Genomic DNA, 15,488 nt, shown 5'->3' with positions numbered 1-15,488 from the left:
AAGTTAGAAGCTAATTGGCTACCATACACCCCCAACCCCTGTGAATTTTGTGTGTGCTATGCAATTTCATTCATATGCCGTGGCATATAAATCATTAAGAAGTTTACCTAGGTTTTATCTTGGCTTCATTATTTTTGTGGAGGAACAATGCTTTCTTTCTTTATTATGATAGGGATTCAAAAATATATAAACATACATATATTACTGTTATGCCCCGTACACACGAGAGGAATTAAGTCTGACAGACCTCCAAAGGAGTTCCGCCGGAGTTCCGCTGGAGTTCCGACGGAGTTCTGGCGGACTTTTCGACCGAACGGACTTGACCACACACCATCACACCAAACTCCGACGGAGTCGAACGTGATGACGTACGACTGGATTCGACGTAGGAAGTTCATAGACAGTAGCCAATAGCTGCCCTAGCGTCGGTTTTAGTCCGTCGGAGTAGCACACACACGAGCGGATTTTTCAAAGGGGACCGGGTCCGGCGGAGTTCCGTCGGGAAAATTTAAAGCATGCTTCATTTCTAAAGTCCGTCAGACTTTAGCTTCGCTAAAGTCCGTTGCAGCCCACACACGATCGGATAGTCCGCCGGACTCAGTCCGTCGGAGTTTGGATGTCGAAAAGTCCGCTCGTGTGTACGGGGCATAAGTCCACTATCCAGCCAACAGATGTCACCCTAGTCTATTTTTTGAAATGTAAGGCATTGTATCCCTTTCACCACTGCTACAACCACAATTCCAAAAAAGTTGGGACAGAATGCAATGAATTGCAAATCTCATAAACCCATATTTTATTCACAACAGAAAATAGAAAACATATCAAATGTTTAAACTGAGAAAATGTACCATTTTAGGAAAAAAAGGTAATTTTGAAATTGTTGGCAGCAACACAAGTTGGGACAGGGCAACATTTTGTAATTATTAAGGTTAATTGGCAACAGGTTAGTAACATGATTAGGTATAAAAAGAGCATCTTAGAGAGTCACAGCATTTCAGAAGTAAAGCTGGACAATTTCAAAATAATGTTCCTCAATGTAAAATTGCAAAGACTTTAAATATATTATCATCTACAGTACATAATGTTATCAAAAAATTCAGAGAATCTGGAGAAATCTCTGTGCACAAGGGACAAGGCTGAAATGCGATATTCAATGGCCATGATCTTCAGGCCCTCAGAAAGGTATGACTCTCTGATGGACATCATTGCATGGGTTCAAGAATACGTACTAAAAATCACCATCTGTGAACACAGTTTGCTGTGCCATCTAAAAATATAAGGTAAAGGTCTATCATGAAAAGAGGACCTGTATCTCAACGTGATCCAGAAACTCTGCATCTTCTCATTTAACCACTTAAGGACCAGGCCTCTTTCTGAGATTTGTTGTTTACAAGCTAAAAACAGTTTTATTTGCTAGAACATTACTTAGAACCCTAAACAGTGAAGTTAGCCCATTTTTTTTTATATTGTGAAAGATAATGTTACGCTGATTAAATTGATACCCAACATGTCACAATTCAAAATTGCACCCGCTTGTGGAATGACAACATATTTTTACCCTTAAAAATCTCCATAGGCAACGTTTAAATTTTTTTTACAGGCTGCATGTTTTGAGTTAGAGGAAGTCTGGGGCTAGAATTATTGCTCTCACTCTGTCGATCCTCACATGTGTGGTTTGAACGCCATTTTCATATGCGGGTGCTAGTCACGTATGCGGTTGCTTCTTCACACATGCTCGGCGGGATGGAGAGCGTTTGCATTTTTTTAACTTTTTTTTATTATTTATTTTATTTTTTATTTTTACACTTACACAATCGGGTCACTTTTATTTCTATTACAAGGAATGTAAACATCCCTTGTAATAGAAAAAAAATCATGACAGGACCTCTTAAATATGAGATCTGGGGTCAAAAATACCTCAGATCTCATATTTACACAAAAATGCAATAAAAATTTTTTTTTTTGTCATTTGAAAAAAAAAATGGCCCTTTAAGAGCTATGGGTGGAAGTGACGTTTTGACATTGCTTCTGCCCTGCAATGGTATGGAGACGGCTGGGGGCCATCTTCCCCTCACTCATCTCCATACCCAGAAAGGACAAGGATACGATCGCCTCCGCAGCTACCGACAGCTCCAGTAAGCGGCGGAGGGCCGCTGATAAAAGTGATCTCATGCAAATCCACTGCAGAGACCACTATTATCGGAAAACGGACCACCCGCCGAAGAAGAGGATACCAGGGTTATGCCAGCTAGTTACTGCCATAACAAAGATATCCCTCTTCAAAGTTAGGACGTATATCGGCGTGCGGAGGTCCAGAAGTGGTTAAATGGTCTTTTGCAAAGTGGAAAACTGTTCTGTGGTCAGACAAATCAAAATTTGCCGTTCTTTCTAGCAATCTTGGGCTCCGCATCCTCCAGACTAAAGAGGAAAGGGACCTTCCAGCTTGTTATCAGCATTCAGTTCAAAAGCCTGCATCTCTGATGATATGGGGGTGCATTAGTGTGTATGGAATAGGCAGTTTGCACATCTGGAAAGGGACCAATAATGCTGAAAGAAATATCCAGGTTTTGGAGCAGCATATGCTTCCATCCAGACAATGTATTTTTCAGAGAAGGCCTTGCATATTAAAACAATCATTTTATGGGTGTATCATTCACACTGCAATGCAGCCCATGGCTGTGTAGCAATGTGCTGCTATAAAATGCAGACATGCTACATTTTATCGTGGTGTGCAGTGCAGAATTGCATGGAACATGCAAGCATGAATGAAGTGTATTTTTGTACACTTCAAAAAAAGTTTATACAAAAAAAGAAAAAAAAAGTAGCTGTGTGTGTGTTGCAATAAAATATAGGTTTATGAGGATTGCAAATCAATGCATTTTGTTTTTATGTAAATTTAAAACAGCGTCCCAACTTTTTTGGAATTGGGGTAAAACAAAGATTGTTCATATATAATAAAGCAGATATAAAAACAGTTTAATAAGTAAAAACAAAAACACGAAATAAATTGGTCCCAGACCATTATAGTGTTGCTTTAAAAGTAGTTGTAAAGGCAGAAGTTTTTTTTATCTTAAAGCATTCTATGCATTAAGATAAAATATGAAAAAACTCGCCACCGCCTTCATCTATAGCTGGCTATAGCAGTAAGAGGCATTGGAAGGCTGAGTCAGATAACAACAAAACCCAGGGGAATGCCCGGGAAAAACCCAAGCCTACTTACCACCAGCTCGCAGACAACCAAATTAACCTGTCAAACAGTACGTTAAAAACAGGGATTTAGTCCGCACGCATTTGCAAACGCATGCGTAAGCCACAGAGCCTCATCAAGGCACCCTAGTATGTGTGGTCCTAACACTAAAATATGAGTGTCCCCACAGTGGAGGCACATGCATTCTAATGGATAGATGAGGGCAAGTATCCATTAGAATGCCTCCACTGTGGTTTTTGTTATGCATTTTGTTGTTATGCATTAAGATAAAAAGCCTTCTGTGCATAGCAGCCGCCCCCAGCACCTCCTAATACTTACCTGAGCCCCCTCTCTGTCCAGCGATGTCCACAAGTCCCTCGGCCATCCCTCTCCCTCCTGATTGGCTAAAACACAGCAACGGTGCCATGGGCTCCCATGGCTGTTGATCAAAGTCAGTTAGCCAATCGGGAGAGAGAGGGGCAGGGGCCAAATGACAGCTCTGTGTCTGAATGGACACATGAAGCTGCAGCTCAGCTTGGGTGCCCCCATAGCAAGCTGCTTGCTGTGGGAGCACTCGACAGGAGGGGGGGGGGGGCTAGGAGCAGCAAAAAGGGACCCGAGATGAGGAGGATACAGGCTGTTCTGTGCAAAACCACAGCACAGAGAGGTAAGTATGACATGTTTGATAATTTTTACTTTTTAAAAACGAGACTTTACAATCACTTTAAGTAAAAGGTCCTCTACTTCAACATCTTCAACTTTTTTTTAAGTAAACTTCCCTTGCTGTCATTTACCTATAGGTAAGCATATAATAAGGCTTACCTATAGGTAGAGTAAATATCTACTAAATGTGCGCCGTTTAGGAGATATTTACAATATATGCAGCCAGTTACATTTCCAGCGCATGCGCTGTGAAGGAACGACCACCCGTACTGTTCATTCCGAGCTCTGTGCCATAAACAGTGGCTCCTGCACGCATGTCATCTCACGGGAGTGATGTCATTGTGGCTCCGGCCAGTCACAGAGCTGGAGCCTGTGAATCCAGAAGCAAGATGGGTGAAGATGGAAGTGGCTGCAGCGCTGACATTGCCGGCGCTGGAACAGATTTGTTTCACATAATTAGCACATTTTGGACTTTACTTTGCAGAAAAAAAAAACTCCAGCGGTATACAAACGCTTTAAGTGATCTTTGTAAGTCACCAACCTTTCCTTAATCCTAACTTTTGGCCTATACCTTATTTTAATTTTTGCTGTATAACTAAGAGGTCGATGCGTTTCACATCGGTAGCTTTTTTAGGACCTTTAATCATGGCAGCAAAGTTGGCCTAAATGAAAAAAATATACCCAATAAAAGCATACTATATAACATCATCATAATGTATTTCTCATTATTCATTATCATCTGTGCCACTTACATGATGTTTAGGGAGTCTGGCAGAGAGACGGTAATCGAATGGCGGGTGTCAGTATGTAGCTGGCATGGTCAGCTGACTATGTTGGGGTGATACATACTAAATAGAAGTATACCAGGACCTATATATGAAAAAACAATGGTTTTAATATATTATTTTAATATCGTATTTGAAATATTTGCAATAGAAATTCATATTTATTTTATATAACTCTATGTGCTTGTCCCTTCCAACACCATTAAAGTCCAACATATATGGTTCTTTGAAATGCTAAATACAATGGACGTGGTACAGTTACAATAGCCAATCATTCTTTCTAATTGTCCAACATTTGGTAATGTTCTTAGAAAAAAAGCAGGAGATTACCTTCTACTGTTCACTGCCTCTCCCACCAACTTTAAAATAAACTTGAAATCTTAGCCGAGATTACAATTTTATGGAGGATTCTGCAAACCCAACCGCCCTCTAAATTCCATGAGCAGATTTAATCTTTCAGATAATAATAGAAGGGTACAATGACACTAGGTTTTCATATGAAGGAGCCCTATGAAGGCCACCTAATGCCCCATACGCACGACCGTTTTTTCCATCGGAATAAACTCTGAAGGTTTTTCCAACGGAGTTCCTCTGAAACTGTCCTGCGTACACACGATCACACCAAAGTCCGACCGTCAGGAACGCGGTGACATACAAAACGTATGACGGGACTAGAAAAAGGACGTTCAATAGCCAGTAGCCAATAGCTTCCATCTAGTACTTGCTTCAGAGCATGCGTCGTTTTTGGTCCGTCGGAACAGCATACAGACGAGCTGTTTTCCTGATAGGAATTGGTTCAGTTGGAAATTTTTAGAACATGTTCTATTTCTAGGTCTGTCAGAATTTTCAACGTAAAAAGTCTGATGGAGCCCACACACGATCGGAATATACGGTGAAAAGCTTCCGTCTGACTTTTTCTGTCAGACATTCCGCTTGGGTGTACGCGGCATTGGACTTTGCTAAAGGCTGCTAATAAGGCATGGGTTGTATCGTTGGTTAGTTTTGGCATTGAAGTAGAATTGTGTCAGACTTTATGAACAATAGAAGTTCTGTATTTAATTTCACCCTGGGCTCAGATCATAGTGGCCCCAGCATTAAACTACATTCACCCCAGTGATTTGGAAGCAGTTATTGTTGGTGGGGTTAAACAACACACATATCACAGTGTCATATGTCCCTTCATTTGGGAATATTTCAGTGATTAGTGTGACATATTGCCACTTTGCAGGTTCCTGAGACAGATTTTTTTAAGAGGTGATCTCTTTAAATGTTGTAATTAAAATTTATACAATTTTAATCAACTATGGGTTACATGGTTGAAAAAAGAATAGAATTTTACTCCTCACACTAAATTATTATTATTATTATTGTCACATGTAAATGTGTTTTTGCTGTTGAGTCATTTTGCGTGATTTAAGTCTGCATTATGCAGAACACCAGCGTAGGAGCGTTCTGTACAATGACCCATCACTACCTCGTAAAAAGGAAGTGATATCATGACATGTTTTTCCTGCCCGCAGTTCTTGTATGTCAACCCAGTCTGTAGACTTTCCCTAAATGTTTGTGTTTCCAAGGTAACGCAGAGACTAAGACTTCCTGCGGAAAATTGAATAAACTCCGGTGTCCTGATTCTCAGAACAATCATACATTTAAATCTACATCTCAGAGAACAGGAAAACCCGTGAGTTAATACTCTTAACCACTTTCAGACCGGACCATTTTGCTGACTTAAGACCAGACCACTTTTTTGCGATTTGGCACTGCGTCGCTTTAACTGACAATTGCGCGGTCATGCGACGTGGCTCCCAGACAAAATTGACGTCCTTTTTTTCCCACAAATAGAGCTTTCTTTTGGTGGTATTTGATCACTCCTGCGTTTTTTATTTTTTGCGCTATAAACAAAAAAAAGACAATTTTGAAAAAAACGCATAATTGTTTACTTTTTGTTATAATAAATATCCCCCAAAAATATATAAAAAAACATTTTTTTCCCTCAGTTTAGGCCAATACGTATTCTTCTACATATTTATGATAAAAGAAATCGCAATAAGCGATTATTGATTGGTTTGCGCAAAAGTTATAGCATTTACAAAATAGGGGATAGTTTTATGGCATTATTATTAATAATTATTTTTTTTTACTAATGGCGGCGATCAGCGATTTTTATTGTGACTGCGACATTGTGGCGTACACATCGTACATTTTTGACACATTTTTGGGACCATTGTCATTTATACAGCAATCAATGCTATACAAATGCATTGATTCCTGTGTAAATGACACTGGCAGTGAAGGGGTTAACCAGGGGTGGCAGTGTAGGGGTTAAGTGTTCCTAGGGGCGTGTTACTAACTGTGGGGGGCTGGGCTTTGTGTAAGTGAACACTGATCTCTGCTCCAATCACATGGAGCAGAGATCAGCGTCACTTGTTGCTAGGCAGAACGGGGAAATGCTGTTTACAACGGCATCTCCCCGTTCAGCCTCCTCGTGATACGATCGCGGGTATCCCCGTGGCAATCGAGTCCATGGGACCTGCGACCGGACTCACGGGGGCCCCGACCGGTACACAAGCGTGCCGCCGCCGGCGCACTCGCGATGGCAGGGTGGCATTTAAAAATGGATGTACCTGTACACCAATATGCCTGCCCGTGCCATTCTGCCAATGTACATCGGCGTGCGCTGGTCGGGAACTGGTTAAAGTGGTAGTAAACCCAAAAGCAAACATTTCTTATATTGCAGCTTATTAATTCTTAGATGTGATTGCTGCATTCGTTTCCTTTTTTTGGCTTTCTTTCTTCTGTTGTCATCTGGTGATCCAGCCAGTAAGTCTGTTAATTTTTCAAAAGAACAAGCTCTTCAGCAGAATGTATCAGTTTACAGGGATGAGATAGACCATTTAACACTGAGGTGATTAAAATGATCCGCTTTTATTCATGTAAAACCTTTATATCAAAAGGAAAAAAAAACAGCGTTCAAGTGTGAGCTGCAGTTTGGCTTCAAGTTGTTAGTGTATTTAAATCTGCTAATACATCTAACACTACCCTACCCCCAGACTGACAAGTTTACTGCCTGCTGTGCCTCCTGTTCTCATTCATACAGATTTGTGTCTCACCAATATATTAAGCAGAGGGAAAAAGACAAAGAAAAGAAAGCCACCACATCTAATGATTGATAAGCTGCAATATATAAAATTTTTAGTTTTGGGTTTAATGCCGCTTTAATCATTAAAGCGTCAACTTCTGGGATGCCGTCATATGACAGCGTCCCATGATTAGGCCCTCTGCGGGGAGCAGGCAGTTCACTCTCTGATCATAGTGTCTGCAGGACACTGCTGAAAACATATTGAGGTAAAGAGCCAATCAATGGCTCTTTACCAGATGATCAGATGTGTCTAATCACAGCTGATCAGAGATGTCATCAGAAGCGGCTATTGGCACTCTTTTTCTCATGCTGACAGCCTGAGGAGAAGAGAGTCGATAACCAGCTTCTCTAAAAGGGACATGTACACTAATAATTAGGGCACCGATTATCAGTGTCCGGATTATCAGTGCCATCCCAACAGTGCCCACCAGTGCTGCCAATCAGTGCCCACCAGTGTCTCTTCGTCAGTGTCACCTATCAGTGCCACATACCAGTGCCCATCAGTGCCGCCTACCAGTACCCATCAGTGCTGCCTATTAGTGCCCATCGGTGCTGCCTATCAGTGCCTATCAGTGCTGCCTCATCAGTCCACATTGAAGGAGAAAAATTACCTGTTTGCAAAATTTTGCAAAAAACTATGAAAGAGTTTGTTTATTAAAAAAAAAAAATCTGTCTTTATTTGCTTATTTAGCAAAAAATAAAAACCCAGTGGTGATTAACCACTTGCCGACCGCCGCACGACGATATACGTCGGCAGAATGGCACGGGCAGGCATATGGGCGTATATATAAGTCCCTGCCTTCCCGCGGGTGGGGGGCCCGATCGGGCCCCCCCCGGTGCCTGCGGCGGTCGGCATTCGTTCGGGAGCGATCCGGAATGAGGGGGCGGCCATTCATTCATGGCCACCCCCTCGCGATCGCTCCCGACGAATGAAAATGCTCCGTGACATCACTTCCTCTCCTCACAGGAGAGGAAGTGATGTGATCTCTCCTCCGTGTCGGTATTTTTCATTCCGGCACCGAGCAGAGAGGATCGGTGAGTTGCACCAACACACCACACGTACAGTAGAACATGCCAGGCACACTCACACCCCCCCTTTACCCCCGATCACCCCCCCAATTACCCCTGCCCCCCCAGTCACAGTGACACCAATTGCATTTTTTTTTTTTTTTTGCATTGGTGTCATTTGTGACTGTAATAACTGTTAGGGCAGTTAGGGTTAGCCCCCTTTAGTTCTAATGTGCCCCCCTAACCCCCCCCAATAAAGGTTTAACCCCGTGATCACCCCCCGTCGCCAGTGTCACTAAGGCTGGGTTCACATTGCAGCGGTTTATGAGAACGGATGTGATTCGCACCGCAGTGCAGTGCAAATCACATCCGATCTCTGTGCGATTCGAGTTCAGCCATACAGATAGTATGGCTGAATTCGCGCCGCACCCGCCGCAAATTCGCACGGGACCCTTTTTTTGGTCCGCAGCAGAATCGGATCGCATGGGTGTTCACACCATGCGATCCGAGTTTGCAGATCGCACTGCGATATGCGAACTGATCTGGGGGTGTCATTAACATTTCACTGACACTCCCAGCAGTTCGCATAGGGCAGTGTGAACTGCCGCCGGGAGGCATGCGATGCGGGAACCCGCCGCGGATTTGTGGCGTTCCTGCATCGCTCCAGTGTGAACCCAGCCTAATAAGCGATCGTTTTTCTGATCGCTGTATTAGTGTCACAGGTGACGCTAATTAGGCAGGTAGGTATTTAGGTTCGCCGCAGCTTTTTATAGCGCCAGGGACCCCCATATACTACCGCATAAAGCCCCCTGATTGCCCCCTAGTTAACCCTTTCACCAGTGATCACCATATAACGGTTACAGGTGACGCTGGTTGGTTAGTTATTTTTTTATAGTTTCAGGGCACCCGCCATTTATTACCTAGTCTCACTAGTGTACCCCTAAATTTAGGGGTGTCTACTTTCCAAAATGGGGTCATTTGGGGGGCGTTTGTGCCATCTTGGCATTTTATGGCCTTCAAAACTGTAACGCCCTTAGAAAGCCTGAAGGCGGTGCTTGGTTTTCGGGGCCCCGTACGCGGCTAGGCTCCCAAAAAGTCCCACATATGTGGTATCCCCGTACTCAGGAGAAGCAGCAGAATTTATTTTGGGGTGTCATTTCACATAAGCCCATGGCATGCGTGAGCAATATATCATTTAGTGACAACTTTGTGAAAAAAAAAAAAAAAAAAAAAAGTTTGTAATTTTCCCGCAACTTGTGGCAAAATATAAAATATTCCATGGACTCAACATGCCTCTCAGCAAATAGCTTGGGGTGTCTACTTTCTAAAATTGGGTCATTTGTGGGGGTTTTGTGCCATCTTGGCATTTTATGGCCTTCAAAACTGTAATAGGTAGTGAGGAGTGAAGTCAAATATTTACGCCCTTAGAAAACCTGAAGGCGGTTCTTGGCTTTCGGGGCCCCGTACGCGGCTAGGCTCCCAAAAAATCCCACACATGTGGTATCCCCGTACTCAGGAGAAGCAGCAGAATTTATTTTGGGGTGTCATTTCACATATGCCCATGGCATGTGTGAGCAATATATCATTTAGTGACAACTTTGTGAAAAAAAAATAAAAAACAATTAAAGTTTGTAATTTTCCCGCAACTTGTGGCAAAATATAAAATATTCCATGGACTCAACATGCCTCTCAGCAAATAGCTTGGGGTGTCTACTTTCTAAAATGGGGTAATTTGTGGGGGTTTTGTGCCATCTTGGCATTTTATGGCCTTCAAAACTGTAATAGGTAGTGAGGAGTGAAGTCAAATATTTACGCCCTTAGAAAACCTGAAGGCGGTTCTTGGCTTTCGGGGCCCCGTACGCGGCTAGGCTCCCAAAAAATCCCACACATGTGGTATCCCCGTACTCAGGAGAAGCAGCAGAATTTATTTTGGGGTGTCATTTCACATATGCCCATAGCATGTGTGAGCAATATATCAATTAGTGACAACTTTGTGTAAAAAAAAATAAAAAATTTTTTTTGTCATTATTCAATCGCTTGAGGCAAAAAAATAAAATATTCAATGGGCTCAACATGCCACTTATCAATTTCCTTAGGGGGTCTACTTTCCAAAATGGGGTCATTTGGGGGGGTTTTGTACTGCCCTGCCATTTTAGCACCTCAAGAAATGAGATAGGCAGTCGTAAACTAAAAGCTGCGTAAATTCCAGAAAACGTACCTTAGTTTGTAGATGTGACAACTTTTGCGCAAACCAATAAATATACAGTTATTGACTTTTTTTTTACCAAAGACATGTGGCTGAATACATTTTGGCCTAAATGTATGACTAAAATTGAGTTTATTGGATTTTTCTAATAACAAAAAGTAGAAAATATCATTTTTTTTCAAAATTTGCGGTCTTTTTACGTTTATATCGCAAAAAATAAAAATCGCAGAGGCAATCAAATACCATCAAACGAAAGCGCTATTTGTGGGAAGAAAAGGACGCAAATTTTGTTTGGGTACAACATTGCATGACCGCGCAATTACCAGTTAAAGCAGCGCAGTGCCAAATTGTAAAAAGACCTCTGGTCATTTACCAGCAAAATGGTCCGGTCTGAAAGTGGTTAAATACTACAAAAAGAAAGCTGTATTTGTTTGAAAAAAAAATGTTATTTGAGTACAGTGTTGCATGACCATGCAATTGTCATTCAAAGTGTGACAGCGATGAAAACTGAAAATTGGCCTGGGCAGAAAGGGAGTAAAAGTGCCCAGCAGTCAAGTGCTTAAAGGTAAACACCATTAAAAACAGATACCTTGGTTTTACATTGTGCCTGTCAGGGAACATCATCTGCTGGCTGTTTATCTCTCTTGAGGACATATATAGTAGGAAATCCAACCTGAATTTCCAATTTTACCCATATTCCACAGGCATTACAACTGAATAATGGTGTCACCCCCCCCCTCCCAAACACACCCCATCCTCCCCTACCCATGAATTATCCATTACTTACATAAAAGTGAGTACATTTGTGGAAAGAATTTGAGATGCAGACTTCTGCATAGGGTCCCTGTAAGATATAAAAAGCTGCAGGGAGCGTGAGTTAAAGCGTATACCTAAATCCACAAACCAAATGTAATATATTGCAGTTTACCAGTTCTTACATGTGGCGATTGCATTCGTTTTTCTCTTTTATTTTTTATTTTTTTTACCCAGTAATCAGATCAGTAGCACAGACCTTGTCTAATGCCCTGTACACACAGGGCGTTAGACAAGGCCCCGTGTGTACAGGCACACAAAATCCGTTGGATGTTTTCCGATGGATTTTGGCCCAAACTTGTCTTGCATACACACGGTTGCACAAAGTTGTCAGGAAATACGATCGTTCAGAACAAGGTGACGTAAACCACATACGACGGAACTATAAAGAAGCCAATAGCTTTCGTCTCGTAATTTATTCTGAGCATGCGTGGCACTTTGTCTGTCAGAATTGTCTACACACAATCGGAATTTAAGCAGTCGGATGTTGTTGTCGGAAAAGTTTAGATCCAGCTCTCAAACTTTGTGTTTTGGAAATTCCGACGGAAAAAGTCCGATGGAGCCCACACACGATCGGAATTTCCGACAACATGATCCGATCGCACATTTTCCGTCAGAAAGTCCGACCGTGTGTACAGGGCATTAGAGCGTCTCCTCTATTCACAGAGTAGCAACGGAAACACCCTTGGCCAAAAGCACTGTCTGTAGAGGGTAGTGTCAGATGGACTAGAAGAACTTTACATAAGTGAATAAATTAAAAGCCAACTCCAGCTTTTGAGATAACATAGTATGCTGGACACAGATGTCACTCCTGTCCATAACCTGCATATATATCCAATAATAGACAGCCTCTTAGTAAAGTTCTAGTAATGTAACCAGGGGTAAAGGAGGACCACCATCCTGAGTAAAATAAGGATGGTGGCCCTCCTTTAACCCTGGTTATATCAAGGGCACTTTCACACTGAGGCGCTGCAGCGTCGGTGGTAGAGCATCGCTAATTTTTAGCGGCACTTTACCGTCGTTTTAGCAGCGATTTTTCAGCCGCTAGCGGAGCGCTTTTAACTCCCGCTATCGGCCGAAAGAGGGATAAAAGCACCACTGCATCTGCGATTTGCCGGCGCTTCCCATTTCAATGGGCAGGGGTGCTTTAGGAGCGGTGTGTACACCGCTCCTAAAGCACCTCAAAGATGCTGCTTGCAGGACTTTTTTAAGCGAGGGCTTTCACACTGGAGTGACAGGAGAGGCGCTTTACAGGCGCTTTGCAGGCACTATTTTTAGCGATATAGCACCTGTAAACCGCCTCAGTGTGAAAGTGTCCTAAATAAGAATTTCTTATTAGAAAGGGGGCTTTTTTTCATCCAGCACTTTACTAAGTGCCTGTCTGTTATTGGAAAAACAAAGACTGTTTTGTTAAAGGGGAAATAAAACCCATCAATTTAACTGTTTCAGACAGTTACATTTAAGGCATTCCATCAATGATGACTGTTGCTTGTGCTCCCAGCCAAACTTGCAAGCCAGGAAATGACTGGTGTCATGACTGATTACATGTGCAGCACCATGGCAACCGCAGATCAAACAGAGGCTAAAATGGCAAATTGTTTTAGCTGTAAAGGATGGGAGGGTTTAGATCCACTTTAATTTAAATTTTATTTTTACACTGTTCTTGTAAAAAAAAAAATAAAATAGTGTCACTTTTATTCCTATTACAAGGAATGTAAACATCCCTTGTAATAGAAAAAAAACATGACAGGACCACTTAAATATGAGATCTGGGATCAAAAAGACCCCAGATCTCATATTTACGTTAAAATGCAATAAAAAAAACAATTACATGTAATAAAAAAAAAGTCTCTTTAAGAGCTACAGGCGGAAGTGACATTTTGAGGTTGCTTACACCCTGCAATGGTATGGAGACAGGTGGGGGCCATCTTCCCCTCACTCAGCTCCATACCATAAAGGGAGAGGCCCAGATCGCCTCCGCCACTACTGACAACAGAGAGAGGACCAGATCGCCTTTGCCACTACCGACAACAGGGAGAGGACCAGATCGCCTCCGCCACTACCACAACAGAGAGAGGACCAGATCGCTTTTGCCACTACCGACAACAGGGAGAGGACCAGATCGCCTCCACCACTACCGACAACAGGGAGAGGACCAGATCGCCTCCGCCACTACCACAACAGAGAGAGGACCAGATCGCTTTTGCCACTACCGACAACAGGGAGAGGACCAGATCGCCTCCACCACTACCGACAACAGGGAGAGGACCAGATCGCCTCTGCCACTACTGACAACAGGGAGAGGACCAGATCACCTCCGCCACTACCGACGGCTCCGGTAAGCGGTGGAGGGCACCGCAGAACAGTAGGAAGGCCCTCTCCCGCCTCCGATAAATGTGATCTCGCAGCGAATCTGCCACAGAGGCCACTTTTTTGTGAAACCGGACCGCTCACTGTAGAAGAGGATACTGGGGTTATGGTAGCTAGCTGCCGCCATAACAACCATATCCCTCTTCAAGGTTCTGATGTAAATCGGCGTGATCCGGTCCGGAAGTAGATAATATATGTCATTTTTGATTGTTGCCTTTAGTACCACTTTAAGTTATAGTATTAACAAGAAGGAATGGAAAGTGTTTGCGTTCCACAAGTCAGGCTGTTGTCATTCCTCTATTTTTGCGTATATAAGAACATAGATGCAAATATCTGTTTGATTACTGTAAAAAATATGCAAAATAAGTTTTCCTATCCTAGAGGATGTATGCATATAGATCAATAAAATAATCCCTTTGTCTTTGGAGGAAGATTTACTATTGGGTGGATTCACCCTTTATGATATTCTAAGAAAGGGCGTGTGATAGGTGATAAAGTATATTCTCCCCAGCTATTATTTATTCTAAGTCTGTGTACTGTGCCAGTTTGATCACATGGTTTCCACCGAAACTTGTGTGCTGTAAAAATGAGTGATAGATCAATAGAGTAGAGTCCATATAATATAACGTTTGCACCTGTTACGTTGTTTACCAATTCATCACAAAGTATCAAGTTCATAAAGTTTAAAATCAGATATATGCATTTAACAGCAAATATGGAGGAACACTATGTCCACATCAATGTCCATTATCTGCAATGACAATATCTTGTTTAAAGTTGAACTCTAGGTAGATAAAAAAGACACACATGATGCAGCTCTGTGTTTATTAATACATAATTAAATGTATTTTAATGCATGCAGTGTAAGTACATGAATTTGACCTGGCATCGGCCTTGCAATTCATGTACAGCAGTACTCAGACTGGGTGAAGGAAAAGCAGTACAAGTGGCCAATCAGCCTTGCTGCATTGCTTATGTGCTAATAAAGGACATGCTAATAGAAGGAAGGAGCAAAGTAACAAAGAGCTGAGCTCAGTCTACTGCTTCTCCTTTCACTGTCCAGTCACGGGGTTGGGGATGGACAAGACCTGTAAGGGCTTGACAAATTTGCTTCGAATATAGGAGCCAGCTAAAAAAGTTAGGAGCTTTTTTCTTTTTAACTAATAAATTATACGGTTGGAACATGTAACATGTTCCCGACGGGGGAACTTATCCTTTAACCCTTTAATGCCATTTTTTGCATTTTTTCACACGCTTAAAAAATCATTTTAGGCCTGAAGATTACATAAAACCCCCAAACATTATATATTTTCTGAA

General features: G+C 42.2%; 1 protein-coding gene across 1 annotated transcript in view; it reads left to right on the top strand.

The window, feature by feature from the left end:
* GAS2L1 (growth arrest specific 2 like 1) overlaps positions 1 to 15,488 on the top strand; it is a 73,905-nt gene that overhangs the window by 13,810 nt on the left and 44,607 nt on the right. The window lies entirely within an intron of this gene.

This window comes from Lithobates pipiens, unplaced genomic scaffold (genome assembly GCF_037356315.1).
Source record: "Lithobates pipiens isolate NorthernLeopardFrog02 unplaced genomic scaffold, aLitPip1_a1.2 Scaffold_3, whole genome shotgun sequence".
Classification (NCBI taxonomy): Eukaryota; Metazoa; Chordata; class Amphibia; order Anura; family Ranidae; genus Lithobates; species Lithobates pipiens.
The sequence above is the reverse complement of the archived record's forward strand: the minus strand, read 5'-3'. Positions and strand labels throughout refer to the sequence as shown.